The sequence below is a fragment of the Corvus moneduloides genome, chromosome 5 (genome assembly GCF_009650955.1).
Source record: "Corvus moneduloides isolate bCorMon1 chromosome 5, bCorMon1.pri, whole genome shotgun sequence".
NCBI lineage: Eukaryota > Metazoa > Chordata > Aves > Passeriformes > Corvidae > Corvus > Corvus moneduloides.
The window spans coordinates 25,545,796-25,566,362 of record NC_045480.1 but is presented as its reverse complement, the minus strand read 5'-3'; the positions used below and the strand labels follow the sequence as shown (position 1 = coordinate 25,566,362).

The 20,567-nt window shown below is 36.7% G+C and overlaps 1 long non-coding RNA gene across 1 annotated transcript; it reads left to right on the top strand.

Annotated features, from left to right (window-relative positions):
- Positions 1 to 10,118: 10,118 nt before the first annotated feature.
- On the top strand, positions 10,119 to 11,810 carry LOC116444755. The gene is made up of 2 exons (XR_004240473.1): positions 10,119 to 10,308; positions 11,402 to 11,810. It is a non-coding gene; the product is annotated as an uncharacterized LOC116444755 (long non-coding RNA).
- The last annotated feature ends 8,757 nt before the right edge of the window (positions 11,811 to 20,567 follow it).

The window sequence follows — 20,567 nt, the reverse complement described above, 5'->3', positions numbered from 1 at the left end:
TTCTTATGCTTTCTAGTTAATTAAAAAGACCGATTAATCATAAGGGAGGAATTCCTGTCCTTCTGACTTTAACAGTTCCAACTTTCTAATAAAGTATTGAAGTAAGAAAACACATTTCTTGCTTCTCCTTTCCTTCGAAGTCTTCTCATAGACACAGAAGGAAGCTGTCCCTGTTCCAAGTGCCAGATAGTGCAAAAGGAACAAGGTCCAATTTCTTGACCAGAGTATCTATTCTATTGAAATTCCTAGAGGAACTGTAAGGAAAACTGCCTATAGACTTGTAAGAAAAAATAGCTTCTTCCAGGGAGCAAGATCAATTGTTCTTCACATTGGCTAAAGGTTTTTACACAGTGTGTGGGTTCAGTAATTTCACAGGAATTTTTGAAAGAGGGAGATTCCTGGATCTGAGTTATGGCTCCCTGGAATTACTGAACATATCACTACAGTTTCAAGCAGCACTTCTTTAAGAACTTTCCTGGCAAGACAACCTTTAGCTTTCATCTGTGCAGGCCCTATGCATTTCTATCACAGGTTTTCCATCACTAATGAAGTTGAACACTTTCAATATTGAGAAAACTGGCCTGTGAAACACTGTGAATTGTAGCATTATAGAATGGTTATTTTTGTAAAAAGGAGGAGGACATTGAGGTAATCATCTGTTCAGCTCTATTAAGCTTTTATTTCCATGCACCTTAGCTTACCAAAGACTTTGTTGCTAAATATATAGCTAATGCCAATCACCATGATTTAATGGAAAAGTGGTCTTTTTAAACAAATGTGTTACATTTTTAAAAAACAAAATTATAGGTCCACTTAATAAAGGCTGCTTGGATCATAGTGCATTCTTCAATTCTTTATCATTTGGAATTTTGATTTGAGACCTTGCATTGTAAGGAATGAAGTAACTACATATTAAACAGAAAAATTGCTCTGTGAGACCTTATAAAGTAAGTGTCCAGACATTGTCTAGTGGGACATATTTCTAGCAGATCTTCCTACATGATATGGTTTGTATTATAATGGTTGTCAAAGACTGGGACATACCACAGAACTTCAATTCTTTCCTAAACAGGAAGTGAGATGCCTGATGCAAACTATGGATATAGCCTTGTCTGCCACTCCTAAAAGTGGCACTTTTAGGCCTCTGCCTTCAAAGCATCAATTGAAGTGGCATAGTCACTCTATTCTTATTCTTTCTCAAGGGTTTTTTCCCCAGTTAAATCTCCTGGCATATATGTACATGTCTTAGATTGAATAGCATGTGAGAGACACTCCCTCAGACTTTCCTGAAACTCTCCCCAGAACACATTATGGTGGACAAGCTATTTTTAATTTGTGGCCTTTCCATTAACTAGCATTGACCCCAGAGGAGAACATTTAATTTGGGCAGATCGTCTTCATATTTTTGTCTTTTTTCTGATCCTCTCCATAATCAAGACCCCTCTCCTGCATATGTCCTTTGAACTCGCTTGAATTCTGTCTGGCTTGGCTCTAATTTAATGGGTGTCATCCGCCAGAATTTCTTTGGGATTTCATTTGTTTTTTAAAACTTATGAGTTTTCTGACACATTCAGAATGTGCAACAGAAAGCACAAGACATTTCCAAACCTGGTGGACAACCCTATGTAAGTTTCTCTTCTGTGCATACTGCATGCAATGACATAGGATGCATTCTAGCTCAGTTCTGGGCATCCTTTACGCTTTGAATGATTTCTTGCATTTTTTATTTGTCTAAAGTGAAAAGCAAACAACACAGCAGAATAAAACTTCTTTTTTTTTCTTTTTTGGTAGCTTTAATCCACTTGCAAGGAAAGACAAAAGAATTCTCTAAAAAATATCTCTAGAAAAAAATTAAAAACAAAACAGAAGAAACAGTACCTCCCCAGTTTATAAACTTGCAAATGAAAACACAGAGACATATTACCATTCTCAGGAGAATGGTAATTGTCAGTAGACATTTCATATCAGGATTTTTAACTAAGGACTTTTTATGAAGATACTGCTCTGCACTTTGCTGATAATTTCTTACCTACTTACATTGTGAAGAATATGCAAAAACATAGAGACAAACTGCTGTTTCAGTAAATATAATTGATGTGTATGAAAAGGATATTTCTGCAACAACAGTATTTGAATGATTCCTTTGGAGGCTGCCAGAGAAGCAGCTGGAACTGGGAAACTTTCTGTCAGGCCACTGGAACTGGTATATTAGATTCATGAGCTTTGCAGAAAATACAGTATTGCAAAGAGATGTTCATTTGGATCTGAATTTACAATGACAAAAAAGCATTAAGACAGACAGCCTGCTTTCTATAAAGAAATGTTTTCACAGTGGCAGCATTATTTTTTTTAAGATGGTAACCCCTTCTTTGGGGATAAAAACATTAATTGTTGATGTGTTTCCTGTTTCCTGAATGTTTCCTGACTACTGGAAGATCAGTTTTCTTTCTCATATATTCTAAACCCTTGGCCTGCATCAACACATTGCAATGTGTTGCTGTTTTTACAAAAGTGCAGGATTTGCAAAGGAAATTTGGCAGGAAGCATTACATTTGGGAGAGCAGAATATCTCTCTACTATATTGATCAGAAAACGATCTGCCTTTCTCCACATTCTCCCTGAACTGCTGCGAATCTGACTGCTTTGTGCTAGGTTTTATGACTGGACCCTTGGACACACACCATAGGTCCCTCCATACAACTGCATGGCCAATACCATCGTTCATCACAGAGAAGAATTGAGTGTAGCCAGAACTAGGAGGATGTAGGTAGGGAATCAACCTCAGGCAGCAGCACTTCTTGAGTCACAATTGCAACCTGTGCAATGCAGCTCCTGTACAAGAGCTCATGTGGCTTTGAGTGTGTAACCATGAAACCACAGAAGAAGGTTCTGTGGTGAGCTGGAAACATCCATGAAAACCACATAAACATCTGTGATTTTACTCTAAAATACATTTTTCATGACAAATTATGTTTCCTACAGAACTGTAAATGCTTTTTATACAAATGAGGATAGAGTACTGTTGGAATATCATATGCAAATATTTTATTAACTTGGAAGCATTTCAGTGTAGTTCTCTCCTGGATGTAATATTGCAGTTCAACTCCATGTTTAGTACTCTCAGAGGGTTTGATTATGCAGGAGGACAGGTATTTTCTCATCCTGATTCTTTTTAATAGGAGTTAAGAGTACTTAGAACTTTCTACAACCAAGTGATTTAGAAACACTCAGGATCCCCTAATATTGGTTTACTGTACATGGCATTCATTCTTATAGCCATAGAATTGAGTATTCTAAAATGCACTGACTCTTCCCAGTGTTTATGAGATACACCAGGAAGATAAGAACCACAGAGAGAGAATATCTTTTTAGATAAAAATTGTAATAACACAGAAAGGAATAGATATAAATTCCTTTAATAGATGTAGGTTGGAAATTAAAAGAAAGTCATTAAACCACAGAGGGCATGGTGCAATTAAGTATTATCTGATGTAATAAAAGAAGTAACACATTTTTAGATGAAACCTTCATCTTCATAAATCTTAATATAATCTGTAGGTACTTACAATGACTAGAATTGAAGTCAGTGACCCAGAAACCTCCTTGCCTGAGTTCTTGTCAGTCCCACAGAAATTTCTAAAACGCTCTCAAGAGAAAAGTAGTGTTACTGTGTTTCAAGTGATGCTTCTTATGTCAATGAAGAACAATCAATTTTCATTACAAGAAAATTTTGAATAATTACATCTTTACTCAAATCTGTATTCCATTTCTTTTGTTCCTTCTGGTTTATGCAGTCCACAAAAATTCAGTCATAAATACTTGTGATATTTCCACTCATGCTTAAAGGCATATGAAATGCTGAAGATCACCATTTCCTTGTCTTTGTATGATCAGATTTTTTTCTACTTTTGTGACTTAATATGCCATATCACATAGAAACAATATTCACTTAATATATTTAAATCAGTTATTTTCATAAAATAAAATGAAAGCAGTGAATATCTCATAGCCTGGCAATCATAAATGAAGCATTTTGCTATGAATTTTTGTTACTAAATACTGAAAGTCTGATTAATTGCAGCGCAAGCTAGATGACCTCCTTATGTTGAGTAATTTTGAGTACTAAAGCAACTGTTTCTTTTGGTTTCTACTGTTCTACTTCCCCCTTTTCATGTTTTGTTTCATTAGGATTGTGATAGTGAAAAAAATGCATCGCATCAAAAAAAATCTGTAGCAAAAGAAGTCCCAAGCATAGGATGGAGTTATAGAGCAAAATAAAACATAGATGCCAGCAGCGTGAGAAAAGGGTCTTTATTTGTCTACCAGTATCATTCTGGCTCCAGTCTTCCCTTAGGATGTGTAGGAGTCTTGAACCTTGGTTTTCGGCGTACAGATGCATAGTCTTTATTAGAAACTGTTCTCATTAGATCTAGTCTATTGTATAAAACAGTCAGTCATTGGTTTGGAAAATGCCAGGCATTAGGAAAACGTGTGCAGATTTTTCTTTTGAAATGGACATGGCAGAGATTTGCTCTTGTGTTCACCACATGAACATTTTAAAACTACTGGCTGTTTTGGGATGGAGTATTTTGTTTTTTCCCATGAAAATTTAAAGTAAAAAATATTGCTGCATAGTTAGCATGGAATTAATATTAACCTTGATATCTTGAAATATCAGCTGTAGAGGTCTAAATGTTTGAATGAAACAATATCTCCAAGGGAACTGCTCTGCAAAGTATTCAGAAGAATTTTTCAGAACTTTAGGTAATGTAATGCTGATTTGTACACACATAAAACACAAATTTAAAGTAGTGGCAGGTTTAAAACTTCACTAAATTGATTGTCCATTACCACAGTAGAAAATTTCTCTTTAGAAAACTGACTGCAAAAGATCAAAGTTAAATAAGAATAATGTCAGGCACCAGGACACTTAAAAATATTTTAGGTATGGACACTTTTTCAGGGCATCTTCTTAAATTTCTCTTTTAAAAGCTTCACTGGCTAACAGGGAGATGACAGAAGAAATTACTGATGGACAAAAAAGATTGACTCTGCTCACTGTAAGCTCTTATCTTTAAAAATAAAGTGGTTCATAATGGTTAAGAATGAAAACAAAAAAGTTTAAGGTTCCTAGGGAATTGGAAAACTGATAAAAGTAAGTGAAGTATTATAAAACTACTGAGAATATAAAGAAAATAGTTTTGAAGATAATGTTTCTAAAATAAATTTTAAAATTAGAGGAATGTTTGAAGCAAAATACGATTGCCTCTAAAGCAGAAAATAAAAATATTAACTATGAATAATCTGAAGTTTTAACTATTTCAAATATAGAAATTTAATATGTGGATGCTGAGAAATCCATCTTTTTAACTGAAAATTATTTTTTTCTGGAAACATTGTTACAGGAAGTTCTCCTATCATAAATCATAGCAATGTCTGAGGTTGCCTTGAAACTACTGTAGAAAGAGGGAAATTTTGATGTGGGGAGAGAGACACATGACTCTTATAGCAGGGAAGCTTTTTCGAGGAAAGCATTTTACTTCCCAGAATTACCAGCTTAGGACATTACTTTTGACTAAGACAGAAAAGAATAATTTTCAAATCCACTGTTTTTCCTGATAAAGGAACCTATTTCTTTTGCCAAGGACTTACAGGCTCTCAACATAAGTTGCAGGACCTGGTGATCTTGAAAGAAGACATGGCTACATGACTCAGCTCCTGCTTCTAGGTATTGCTACGTAGGAAAGAGATCTAAAGGTCTGTTTGGATGACTAATATTCAGTAATCCTTTCAGCATGATACCACCACAAATACTGACAGCCTAAAATACTGAAATGGGACTTTATTGAGACATAACATTGAAGAATTACAAAAACATATCTTTCCTGGCAGCTTGGTTTCTGATGCGTGACAAGGAATGACTGAACGAAAGATCTACTGAATAAATTTGTTGATTTTAACTCATAGAATTCCACATATCTGGTTTAATAAAGGGATTATGCTTTTTCTTGTTGTCTGGGATGGTAAGAGATGCTCATTTGCTTTCAATCATGGTGGCAAAGAGAAAACTCTAAATTTCTTTCTATCATTTCTTTTGGGAAAGACTGTAGCTTTATTACACTGTTCCTCTATTTACAATTCAGTGAAGAGAATGCAAAAATTGGAGTATATGAATTTTAAAATGCTATTTAAAAGAATAATGGACAAATAAAATTACACAGTCATTTGGCTAGCAGTAGTTTTGTTTAAAATTATGTTCTTTGATCCCTGAAACAGTGCTTACTTACAACATATGAGTAAAAAGAAACATATTCTTGCTTGTGCATAACAATAAAACACATAATAAAAGTTTGACCATAGTGTTTATTATTGCTACAGCTTTTAATTGTGGCTTTATCTACCTTGGACTCAGAAGTGAACTGAAATACTTTTGATTTATCTCTAACATCTCTAACAGTGATAACTGATAAACCCAAATGCAGATGCACATTTTATATGATTTTAGTTTCTTTTGTTCAAATTTCATGTCTTCCACTTTTTCAATTTAGAGAATAAGCCAGTTTTCCATCTGCCTTTTACCTCTCTTATTCATATATTGTTGAGCAGGTTTACCTTAAAATGCATGAAGGAGTGTATGTACCCAGAATTTCAACTCCGTTTTGCAGCTTACAACCACCTGCAGTATTCTTTTGAGACCTGTGACCATCCTTTTTTTGGTCTATCGTAACTACTTGGTGATTCAGTTGCAGCTCTGCAGTGACAACCAGCTTGTTCAGAATGGCATTGCTTCACTAGGCTGCCAGGGATTTATGGGAAAGAGAAACATGGGTCTCCTGTCCTTTGGCACATCTGTTTCTTGTTTGCTGCCACATGGAAAGAAATGTTCTGAAGTGATCCAACATGGCCAGAATAATTTCCTGTTTGATTCAATTTGTCTTTCTTTAGTAGAAGTCATCTTTATCACTACTTAGCTCCTCTGATTTTACAGAGAGAAATTCTTGCCCACATTCCTTCAACTGCTTTAAATTTCTCTCCTATGGTGTACCTTTCAGAAGTTGAAGAAATAATCAATTTTTGGTAAGAACATAATCTACTGTAAGTAGCAGCAAATTTTTCTCTTCTGATCTAGACCATGAGTCAAATATGAAATTCTTGTTCCTGTGTAATCTCTCCTCTATTTGCCTCAGAGCAGGTACTTTATGTTCAGGCTTGACTCATCCTCATGTGCCCTCCATGGACCTGCTTCTATAGGCAGATGTGACAAATGCAGCACTTCAGGCTTCTGACATTTCTGTCTGAACCCATATAAACAATTTAGCTAACTGTCATGCACAGCTTATCTTTGGTTTAGCATGTGGGAAACCTTTTTTGACCGTCGTGTTTGGAGACCTGGCAAAAACTACAGCCAGAACTGTTCCTTCTAGTTGCACTCATAAAACTGGTCAGTGCATTTCTGTATTTCCTGGAGCTTTCTGTCAAAGCTGTAAAGCTATTCATGATGACAATTGTGCCTCCTGTTCCACAGATCTTTCTGTGTTGTAGTAAAGTCATACTCTACACTGCTTACCCCAAATGACATTGCCAAGTAGTCTTGACTTCACTCCATACCACTGAATTCTCAATAGCATTTGATTTTGTTGCTCAGTATACTCAGCAATGGCTTCTTTGCAGAGCGCTTTAAGGCTTTTTTTTTAGCCTGCTTGCGCCTGAAGGCAAGGCTAGGAGCATTATTTCCAGGATATAGGCATTGACCTTTTCTTTGTGGATGCATTTCCCACCTGCACATGTACAAGTTCTATGGCAAATGCAAGGGTCATCAGGCTTTGTGCTAGTGCAGTTTCAAATACTTACAGAGAGCACTATTCAACATAATTCTGGCTCCACTGCAGTCCTGTCGTACTTAAGGACCTGGCTCCTAACCTGTAATTTTTTCATTCTCTAAAAAATTAATGCTTTGTTCTGACTTTTCCTCTCTGCATAATTCTTTCCTAACTATCAAAAATCTTTTCGACCCATAATGGAAACCTGTTGTAGCTTGGGCTGATAATCTTAAAAATTATTTCTGCTAAATTAAAAATACCATAAAGAAAAAAGAAAAATCATGCCTTTTTTTGTTATGCTTATTCAGTTTGTTGGAATATTTCAAGGGTATGGCATGGGAATTCAAATGTATGATGCCTATTAAAAGATGTGTCAGAGACTGGCAAGGGGCAGGATGGTCCTTTGTACAGACATACAAAAACACAATCGATGATTTATTTCTTGGGAAAATCAAGTAATACATTCTTAACATTGATAATGCTCCCAATATTTTGATGTTCTTGAACTGGTAGGTTTTCAGAAGCCTTTGCACATTTTCTTACCACTACTGAAGTACCAAACTTATATGGTAGGTGCAACAGCCAGACAGCTACAAATGCACTAATGGCAATTTTCAAGCTGGAACAAAGGAAGTCCATTCTTTACCTCAATTTTTCTTGTACATGTCAATTTCTTTGAATAACACGTTATGCATGCATTTTCAACTGTTTATACTTTCCCAACAAAGCAAATATTTTTATTAACTTGACTGAACACACAATTATCTTCAAAAAGTCCATTGTTAAAAAGTAATTAGTTTCTTAAAGACTACTATATATTTTGTGAATATCTATAAAAGATTGAATTAAAGACTTCATGAGTTCATTAATTTATGGACCTATCTGATCAGCTTTCATCATGTAAGAGTTTGATTTATATCATGGAAGCCTGAATCTGAAGTTTTCACAATGTGAGAGATCTCTGACAAACTTAATTCCACTAGCCTGTGTCATCCTTGTATTATGGTAATTAGGCACCCCTGGAAGACAAGCACAGCTTTGCTCTTAATTCTGGTACCAAATTTTGTGCTGCCTTTTGATAATCTGGTTTTAATACTTGCTTTAAGGCTTTTTATTCCAATTTTATTAGATGTCTTCTTATTCTCTGCTTCATCACTGAGAGCAAGCCTCTAGCATTTTCTCTTGGCATATGCAATATATAGAGATGACAGTGTTGTTTCTAAAGTATTACAGGCTTGTATTACAGGTGACATTTATTCAACTTGTCATCCCTTCTTTTTCCTTTTCCTGTAAGTTGCACCAGGAATGGTAAGGACCCTTTGGGTTTTCAGTTTTCTGAAACAGGGGACCACAACCTCTACACAAAATGCATTATTGTTTTCATATAGCAATTTGCACACACAAATCCACCTCCCCTTATTTCCAGAGGTGTCATATTAAGGTTTCTCTTCTTAGCAAGATAAATAAATTTGGCTTTTCCCTCTGTTTTTGGAATTCTTTCTAGTTCAAGTGCTTTGTATATGGGAAGGGAACAGATTCAAATTGCAGCTACGATTAGGATGAGAATTGGTCTGCAGCTGTCTCTTGTGACATGTACCTGCTGGCAGAAGAACTGATGCTTCTGTACCCTTTCTCCAAAGAGTACAAACAAAAGAAGATGGCCCTTGCCTACACCTATCTCTTCACAGGAACAAAGATGTGTGTAGATATTCAAAAGGAGTGAAAAATTTAAGCGAAGAAAAGGGCAGTTGCTGCCCCAAAATTTCTGTGAACCCTGAGAACCATCTTAAGTTGTTCAGTCTCACTTCCGCCACACTGTCACTTTTTCAAGAGGGCTTTGGTTAATTCTATATAGAAAAATGACACCAAATATAGAAAAATACTGTGTTTTCCTTGTGAAACAATAACATATGTTTAGCACAGCATCTTTGTCTATCTCCATCTTCGTTCTGAAAGAAGAGAATGACCCTTCCCCCTGGCTCCTGGACGTCAGGATGGAATCAGCTGTCATAAACCACACATTCTTTTACCTTGAAACCTGCCCAGGGAAATGGTAGTAGTTGGTATCAAGATGTATTTTCACTGCTACTTTGAGCAGCATTTTTGTAGTTGGAGACGTAAGGGGTCTGTGTTGTGCGTGTACAGCAGCAGATATTTATCAAGAGCACTGTAGTGTTTTAAATACCTCACCTCCTTTTCAGGGTGCCAGCACTGGTTGTCATGGAAACAGAGCTGAGAACCAGAAACTGGCAGTTGAAATTGCCTCATCTGCTAGTGACTGTGTCCATGTCTAGTCCTGCTTCCATGGAAACACAAGTCAGAGCAGCAAATGCAAGGTTTCCAAAAGCTGCCTTAAAAATAACCCTGAGCTCAGTGTTATTTTGTTTGTGATCATCTCCCCGCCAACCCTGCTTAAGGAGAGCTCTTGAAGTCTGCAATATTTACAAGTTTAACAGACAAACGGAAAACAAAGCATAAAAATATAAAGGTATCTGTTCTCTTTGATTTCCTTTAATGGCATAAGTTTTTGGGAGACAGACTGGTTAACAAACCTTGGCCTGCATAGCTACATTAGCAACTGACTGTCAGAAGTATCTTTGATTAATTAGGTACCCTTTCTTATAATTATTGTTTATACTGAGCATGTTAGAAACTGAGGCATGGTTTAGTTGGTTAACTGGGTCTCATTAATTCTCATTAATTAGTACTGAGCCATTACATCTCACAAAAAAAAAAATCAGATTCAGGTAATACTTTTGGTTTTCAAAAGAACAACCTGCAAAAAAAGCCCAAATAATTTTCTATGGATTTCATAGCCTCACCCCCTGAAAAATCAGAATCTATCCTCTTTACAAATTTCTAGGCTTTTCATCTGGTTCTAGCTCTTCTATTTTACAGTAGACTTGATATACTTCGAAGTCAAGAGGCTGATAGTGGCTTTGTGAGAAAAGATGCTTGGTTTTGAAAAGGTTGAATGGATTGCCACATATTTAGTTCAAATACCTGTTACCCAGTTGGCCTTCTTTTCCAGGTGTAATGTTTTGTTTCAGACAGATGAGGGGCCATTTTTTATCTTCCTTTGCTCCAGAAAATCTGCTGTTTGTTGTAATTCTTCATGGCTGGAGAAAGAATGGCAAAATGTTATATTATACTTGAATGGAGTAACTTTGTCAGCATTGCTTTGAGGACATCAATAACTTGTAAGATATAAAATGCTCCAGAATTAAGGTGCTGCATCTGATTAATTTGCCATTAATCCTGAGGAAATTTGTGTCTCAGTAGCTCTTGCTGAAAAAAAAAATAGTCTTTTTAAAAAAAATTCCGGTTTAGATGCTTGAATAAGTATCTAAACTGTGTATCAGAGCTTAAGAATTTTTAATAAGATCCATTCTTTGCATAGTTGGAAAGTCATCACATCCTGAAGCCTGCATATCAAGTAATAAACACAAAACCCAGTTTGCAATGTCCAGTTATTTTATTCTAAGGCTTTCTGTGAAAAGTCACTACCTAAAACTTCTTAAAGGAATATGTTCCACCATTGATTCACTCTTTGACTTAATACCTGTCTCTATATCTTGTAGGTCTCAGATGAATTCATGAATGTTTTGAAGCAGAGAATATAGAAAACTCTTTGCCTATGGATTCCTCTGGGGCTTCCTGACCCATCAGAGAAGAGCACAGAGTAGTTTTGCTTTGTGTTTAGAGTCGGTCAGGATGACCTTAAATATGTAGGCAATCAGAAGGGTGTTAACTGCATGTTCACTATGTTCTATGCTTCCCACCACTGATTAATTTCCTCCCTCTTTTTTCTTTTTAGCTGAGACAGATTTTACTATGATTGTGAAAGTCTGAAAATGTAGCTGTGGCCCCATAGGCTGTAAACAAACTCCATTTCATAAAAAAGACAAAATTTTTTTCCATATTTGATATGCTTCTTGTTCCACATCAGGAGTTTTATTTCATCTGGTCATTAAAATTACTGAGAGCTGCCGTTTCTATCTCCATTCTACTATTTTTTTCAGAAGACTTGAATTGTATTTTTATTTTATTTATTAAATTCTTGGAAGAAATATCAAAAATGGGTCTAACAGCTAAATATCATCCAGAACATGAAATGTTTGTGCAGTTTAGAATGACTCTCCCAATATTAACAATATCATCTTTATAACATACTAGATTCAGAGCTGATATACTACTTTCATTACAATATCTACCAGACTTTGACATTTTTCACTAAACTTACTTTATTCAGTATTTCAAAATTCCCTTATTTCTATTTCTATTAATGTAAATTAGCTTTTTTATAATTATTACCTTTTCTTTCAGTATACTTACGCCACATCTGCTTATAACTTTACACTTTTAACATCTTTTCATAATCAAAAAAAATTTATTGCAGGTAATATCTCATTCTTTGTGTGTGTTCAGTAGTCTTCACTTTTTAACTCACTACAATGTACAATATGAGATTTTTACAGGGACAATATAAATCTATATTGAACTTTAATAGGAGATCTGCAATGAAAATATGTATGTGTCTACCTTTCTGTTTTTCCTCTCCTTCTTGTACTTCCCTAAAATTCAGTTAAAGTCTTTCTCCATCCTTTGTCACATGCTGTGATCCTTCTCAGGCATCTGAGGGATTCCTTTTATGCTGAATGTTATATGTATATGACTCATGAAAACCAGATTCCTTGGATACTGTCCCTGAGTTTTGTGCCACCACATGCAACACTTAGGCAAATTCTTCAACGACCCAATTTTTAAGGTGCATTTGAACTCAGATTTGAAAGTATGTATCTTTTTGGAACAGATCATCTTGAATGCTATAACAAGGCACATAAAAGACAATCAGGGGATCAGGCCCGGCCAGCACAGGTTTAAGAAGGTACTGGCTGACCAACCTGATCTCCTTTTATGACTGGGTGACCCACCTGGTGAATGAGAAAGGCCGTGGATGTTTCTGCCTCGACTCCAGCAAAACCTTTGACACTGTCTCCCACACAGCATTCTCTTGGAAAAGATGGCAACCCATGGCTTGGACAGGTGCACTTTTTGCTGGGTTAAAAACTGGCTGGATGGCTGGGCCCAGGGAGGGGTGGTGAAGGGTGTCACACCCAGTTGCCAGACAGTCATTAGTGGTGTTTCCCAGGGGTCAGTATTGGGACTGAGTCCTTTTTTATATCTTTACTGATGATCTGGATGCAAGGATCTAGTGTAACCTCTGTAAATTTGTGGATGACACTAAGTTGGGTGGAAATGTTGGTCTGCTGGAGGGTAAGAAGGCCCTGCAGAGGGATCTGGACAGGCTGGAACAATGGGCCAAAACCAGGAGTGTGTGGTTCAACAAGGCCAAGTGCTGGGATCAGCACTTGGGTCACAACAACTCCCTGCAGTGCTACAGGCAGGGGAAGAGTGGCTGGAAAGATGCCCTGTGGAAAAGGACCTGGGGGTGCTGGTCAACAGCGGCTGAACATGAGCCAGGTGTGCCCAGGTGGCCAAGAAGGCCAATGGCATCCTGGCCTGTATCAGCAATAGTGTGGCCAGCAGGATAAGAAAAGTGATTCTTGCCCTGTACTCGTCACTGGTGAGGTCACACCGCAAATCCTGTGTCCGGTTCTGGGCCCCTCACTACAAGGACATTGAGGTACTGGAGTGTGTCCAGAGAACGGCAGTGGAGCTGGTGTAAGGTTGGGAACACAGGTCCTGTGAAGAGTGTCTGAGGGAGCTGGGGGTGTTTAGTCTGGAGAAAAGGAGGCTCAGGGGAGAGCTTACCACTCTCTACAACTGCCTGGAAAGAGGCTGTAGACAGGTGGGGATTGGCCTCTTCTCCCAGACATCCAACAACAGGATGAGAGGTTCATGCTGGACATCAGGGAGAGTTTCTTCATGGAAAGGATTGTTAGGCACTGGAATGGGCTGCCCAGGGAGGAGGTGGAGTCACCATCCCTGGAGGTGTTCTAGAAATGACTGTATGTGGCACTTGGTGTTATGGTCTAATTGACAAGGTGGTGATCAATCAAAAGTGGTGACAAGGTGGTGATCAATCAAAAGTTGGACTCATTGCTAGAGGTCTTTTCCAACCTAGATAATTATGTGATTCTGTATTGAGGAGACATGAAAAACATTTGGAAAATGCATCAGAACTATGTGCTCACAGGATATTAGGTGCTTGCTCAAACTGCAAAGGAGGTTGCTTGAGGATTTCAGATGAACCATGTCTGAGAAACTGAAGATTGGGTGTGTATTGACATTATCAGTAAAAGGGACCTTTTCTAGAATGAGGTGTTGGAGCTCCTGGAAAGTGCTGAGTTAAATATTAGGTTGTTGAGTTGTAAAGAAAATTAGATAATGCACAGGACAGGTCTTAATGACAAAGTGTTAGGTTGGAAATGAGATCAGAAAACATATCAACCTGTTGCTATCTTTTGTGTGTGTTTCCTTATATTGCCTCTTTTTCTTCAAGCTGTAATTTCTTAGAAAGTCCTCCCAAAGTCATCATTTTATGAGATGCTTAGAACAGAAGTCATAGAATCATAGAATCATAGAATTGCAGTCCTCTTCACAAGTCCTATTCTGTGCTCAGGCAACAGATGACGCTGGTCTATTGAAATTGTTCAGCCAGAAAGCTTTCAAATACAGTGATACTTGAGGTCACTGTTTCCTTTCTTTGAGGAAGACATAGAATCAGGTCCTCATATAGATGACTCATTTCTTGAAGCACCTGGGAAACAATAAGAAAATTGTAGCTCAACTTCTCTTCTACCTGTTTTCAAGAATGAGTAAATCAGTGCATTTCTCAATACTCTGAGAAGCTTCCTGTCTCACAGACAGTCCTGGGATAAACACAATGATGTGAAAGGATTTGAGAGAAAGGCAGTTTGGTTAGCAGTGCATGTACCAGTTTAAATCTGCCTTATGTTGGTTACCTTAGTCAAAGTACCTGTGTGCATATCAAAGTGGTGACCAAATCAGTTTGTCTGCCTAACAGAGGCTTAGATTTTTGATAGATTCCCAATCATATAGGAGTTTTTAAAATACTGTTGTAGTTAATCCAAGATACTTCAAGATTTAAAGAAAGAAAAAAGGGATACTGTTCCTATAGGAAACTGATGACACACTTCATTACCATTTCATAAAAAATAGTAGTGGTTTTTCCCATATGGATACATACAGTGTCTCAGCTGTGTGATCTTGACATTTTTCATCTGTGTTCTTCATTTTATTGAAATGAAGATGCAGCTTTCTTAAGATAAGTGCTGAGAAACTAATGGGCCTGATAGAAACCGGTTCAACATTTCAAAATGATTGTTATTAAGTTGGTCGAAAACTTTTTTTGAAAGAAAAATAGTATCATAACCCTTTAAAATTTTCAATATGAATACAGAAATAAGTAATCAAGCCATCTGCATGTATTAGAAGCCTCTTTCCAAATCTCCCAGCAGAAATTTTGATCTCAATTCAGACTTTGATATTGCTGATTTTTCAGCTTCTTCTTCAGATACTTCTTCCAAACTCAAAGCATCACCAAAGGAATTTCTTGCCTTTTGTTACTTAATTATGTTGAAATTAATATAGAGAAACTGGATATTGCATGAATATTACAATCAGAGTAGGATGCTATTAGGGAAGTTTCTCAGTGCTATTTATCCTGCTCCAAGCCATCTGGAGGCATCTGAATGTGTCATTGGAATAATTAAGAAATATCAAGAACAAAATGGTTTTAAATGAATTTTCATGACAAAACTAATTAGGGGACCATTCCCATAACACACAACAGTCGCTGTATGCTACTAATGTGTCACAAGTACAACTTTTCCAGGATAAATGGCATATTTTGCAAATTCATGTCAGCAGTACCTTTCTGGATTTTTAATTCTAGAAAATGTGGGGGTCTTTTGTGATTAGTGTATCTGAAGCACCTGACAGATTTGCTTTCAACAGTAGCCCTTTCATATTTTTAAAACAAAATTTCTTACACTGGGGGATGGAGTCGTGTCAATATTTCTTTAATTAATTTTGACATTTAGTAAATACAAGCTGAAAAATTGTAGAATCATAGAATAGTTTTGATTGGAAGGGATGTTTAAAGGTCTAATCTCCCTACAATGAGCAGGAATATCTTCAACTTGATCCAGTGTCTCAGAGCACTGTTCAACCTGACCTTGAACACTTCCAGGGAGGGAAAGTGTTCAACCACCTCTCTGGGCAACCTGGTCCAGTGTCTCACTACCCTCACTGTAAAACAATTTCTTTCTTATATCTTACCTAAATCAAATCTTTCTAGTTAAAAACCATTACCCCTTGTCATAGCACAACAGGTTCTGCTAAAAAGTCCCTCCTGGTTTTTTATAGGCCCTGTTTAGCTACTGAAAAGTTGATCTAAGGTCTCACAGAAGCCTTCTCTTCCCCAGGCTGAATAGCCCCAACTCCCTCAGCCTATCCTCATAGGAGGAGTGTTCTCAACCACGGAGCATCTTCATGGCCCTTCTCTGCATCGCTCCAGCAGGTTCACATCTTTTCTTTCCTTTTTAAAGTCATCTGCCTTTTTAGTGGGAACTATTTGATCCTTTCTGGCATGTGTTCCTCTACATGCAGCCAGTGATACCTCTGTTATGGGTTTTTCTAAACCATTCCTGGTGCCAGCTAGTTGAAGAAAATGCTTTCAAAGAATGCAGTATGGATGCAGTATGATTTCACCAGTCAGTAGTAACCATGTAAATGATAAATAACAAAGCTGATGTTTTTTTCAGGAGGAAATTAATATGCGTAATGAAAGCTGAGTGGTTAACCTTCATTGGCTGTGGACATACATAGAAGTCTTGATAATGTTTTAAGTATTTAAATGTAACTGGTGCCTGTTAGATAAAAATAATAATAGGTTCTGTATGTTTCCTTCTCCTTATTCTTTGCACAGAAAAACCTCTATTGCAATGATTTGCTTTGCTGAGTGCTTTAAAATATCATAGCTGAACTAGGAATAATTCTGTTTTTCTTGGATGTGAGGTCAAAGAGTATTTTGCATGGAAAAGCCTATCTGCACATCTGATAGCAACTCTTAGTGCAGATCATTATGCCATCCATCTGACTGGAACAACATTGATTCTTTACTCATGACAAAATCATAGCCCAAAGGACTGTTCTCTCAGAAAGAATATATGTGATCATAATGTCTTAGGGATTATTAAAAACCTCTGCACTTGATGGGAATTTTGCAAGTTTCTGCAAGCAGTGTAGCCAGGGCCTCACCAGAGCAATCATACTGACTTTGCCTCAGCATAACCATTGTCACTGGAAATAGCAACCTAATATAAGGCAGAGGTGTCATGCTTAAGGCAGGTTATTTTTTACTGCGTTTGAGCTTCTTGGTACTTACATGTTGAACGAACAAACCTAAGAGTACTTAGACCTATTCCCATCTTGTGTATTTCTTTCTTTACCAGAAGATAGTAACACTGGAACATTACTATAAAGCAAAGCAGAGCTGCCCAGATCTGATCAATTTAAGCAAGAAATTTAAGCTCCTATACTATTAGGCAATTACTTCAAACATGTTTTTCTTCCAGTGATTGCATATATACCCTGTACCTGTAAAATATATGTAACCTGAGTCCACTGGAGAACACTATGTTTAGATAAGTTATATAACTAAATAAATGCACATTAGCAGATTATGTAATATGCGAAAAGCTATTTTATACATTTTTTTGACTTACTAATTATTTATTATAGCAAATCTTACAGGGATTTTGCAGAGAAAACATGTACTCCCTAATCTTACTGTGGCTTGAAATCTGAGTGTGTCTTGAAAGCTACATTCAAGATCAACCTACTCATCTTTTTGACCCTAATAATGAATTGCTTAAATAGGCAGCTTTTGACCTTCTCTTACAATCTCTATGAACTATTTAGAAGTGTATCATTAATATAAAGTTTGATAATCTTAAAATTATTCAGCTTCCATCAAATTCAGTTTGTGGTAATATTTAGTGGTAATTTGCATTTTAGGAAAGCATGACTGTGTTAATTAATAGTTTTATGTTTATTTAATAATGACCAGCCTTTAAAACAAGAGGGTTTTTGAAAGTTGAAATTTTTATTCTTGCATCTCAGATCTACCTACCAAATATATTTCTCCTCTTAAATCACTAGACAAGCACAGCATATATATATGCAAAAAATACACTATCCCTGAGGAGAGCTGAAAATTAAAAAATGCTTGTCAAAAAGGACTTTATATCCTGGAAAGAAGAAATTAAAACAATTTTTTCAACAGAAACTGAAAGTTTTGCTTGTTTGTTTCATATATCAGACAACTAGGGCATAATAATTTGCAATGCTGTTCTGTAATCTCATCAAATTTAATTTTTGACGTCTGTCAGACTTCTTATATGCTCATCAGAGAAGGCCAATATAAAATATAAAAAACCCTTACTTACCACCCACCATGATTTTTTCTTCAAATGCCATTTCAATATCTCTGCTTTTATGAAATATGGATAATCTAGCACAGTTATGTAGTAAATTAAACTTTCTAAATTAAGCTATTTTATACAGTTAACTCCTCCAAGATACAATATTAAAAAGAACAGAAACTCCTTCCTTAAACTGAATATCACAATAACAAATGGTGTGTTAAATGGTGTGCAGTGCCCTCTGTTGTTACTGACATTTGGGTAAGTCCGAATTACATGCAGATGCTGAAAAGGACCATGACAGTGATATGAGAAATGAAGAAACTATTCTCCATTTCCAAAGAAGAATTTTAAGATGTCTACATGGATAAAATTAATGTTCTGTTGAATTTTTCAACCTGTAGAGATTCTAGGGATAAGGCCATACAGAACAGCTGAACACTTACCTGCACATGCTCAGAAACACGTATGAGTTCAATGGGGCTGCACCAAAGTGCAGGGATATTAGATCTGATATGGTGCTGTGGAAACGGCACACATAGCTTCCAGAACAGATTTTGTCAGGGCCCACATTGCTTTCTGGGAAACTTGCTACCCACGTATTCAGATTCAGGGTTTATCATAACCACAGCAGCCGCAGGGGTGCGTATACCCTAAAGTCCAAGTCTGATTTATCTTGTGTAACACAATTAAAGCTGGCATTTACTCTAAAGAGATGAGGAAAACAAATGTTATAGTTACAACATTTAGAATTTAATTTTTCTGTGAGGTTTGATGGGTGCCAGGTAAGATGTAGGATCAGTTCCACCATATTTGATTTCTGAGCAATATGACACTTTTTGACTGAAGAATATAGAACCCTGAATGGAAGAATTGCTATTTTAATGATGGCTACCAATATTTTATGAAAAATTAAAAACAACAACAACAACCCTCCCCCCCCAAAAGGAAAAAAAAGAAGTACTGTATAATTCGCAGACGTACTTTAAAAATGCATTTTCTTGAAGAAAGCACATGTAAGTTTCTACTCCTCAGACATATCTTTGTTGACACAGCAAACATTGAGTTATTTCATTTAAAGGTAGGGATTGCCTCAGGGAATTATCAGATCAGATATATTGGTGAGCAAGTAGCCATGATTCAGTCTTTACAAACATGATGCTGCTTATGCATTATTCAGTCTGGATAGGCCATGGTAAAATGAGAATGCATTTAAGCAGATAATAAAACATCTTTTTTTCATTTATTTTATTTGCTTTTAATGGAAAAGAAAGGATCTACCCTTTAATTTTACTGTACTAAGAAACTTGCATTGGTTGTCTCGAGAGAATTCCCAGTAGAAGATATATACCACCATAAAAATGTTAATTTGCCCCTCAAAAAACCTGAAAGATTGCTGTTCCTTTTCATTTTTCAAATTATGAGTTCTTTACAGCAATTTCTACATATTGTTCATGAGAGGGATTATTGTCCCATTGCTAGCTTAAAAACACTTATTTTGACTACTCAAAATTGTAACTATTTTATTTACTTCTGTGCCTTTGATTGGATAAATCTCAAAAACAAGAGCAATTTTCAGTAATGGAAAAATAACCAAGTTTTTTAATAAACCAAGGTGTCCTTAATCAAATTTTCCATGAACATTCTTTCCAATCACCACAGTTGGTGATCTTTTGTAGGCAAAAATAAACTCATTTAAAAATACTTTTAGATCTCCTGCCAACCTACTCCTGTTAAAAACCCCCCAAACCAGTTGATTCTGAACCATTCAAATGTAGAATAGCTCATGTGACTTTACAGAAACAGACATCCTGAGAATGGAATAGATGCTATTTTTTTTTTGCTTAAACAAGACTTCTACCCATGAATGATCTATTCATCATGTAGTGGTCCTGGCTACTCCTTAACTTTCTGCTACTTACTGTTTTTTACTACTGTTTAGTTTTCTTCATAGCAGCTCATATGATGCTGTGTTTTTGACCAAGACAGTGCTATAACCACTAATGTTCTAGCTTTTGCTGAGCAGTGTTTGCACAGCACCCAGGCACTTACTCTGTTTTGCCTGTCCAAATGGAAGTGGTGACGGAAGTGACCAAGTGACTGTGTGGTGTTTGTCTGCCCACTGGTGTTAACCTACAACACCAGCATTTTCATCAGAGACATTTTCTCATTCAGGATGAACAACCTGCACTCCATTTCTGATGACATTATCATCCAGTGTTGGTGTTCCTCTCCCCCGGTGTGGGGTCCTGGGAGAGGGGCCCCAGGGTGGATGCATGGGGTTTCCCTACTCCCTGGTCAACCTTGTTCCCCATTGGTTGTTTTGTACTCC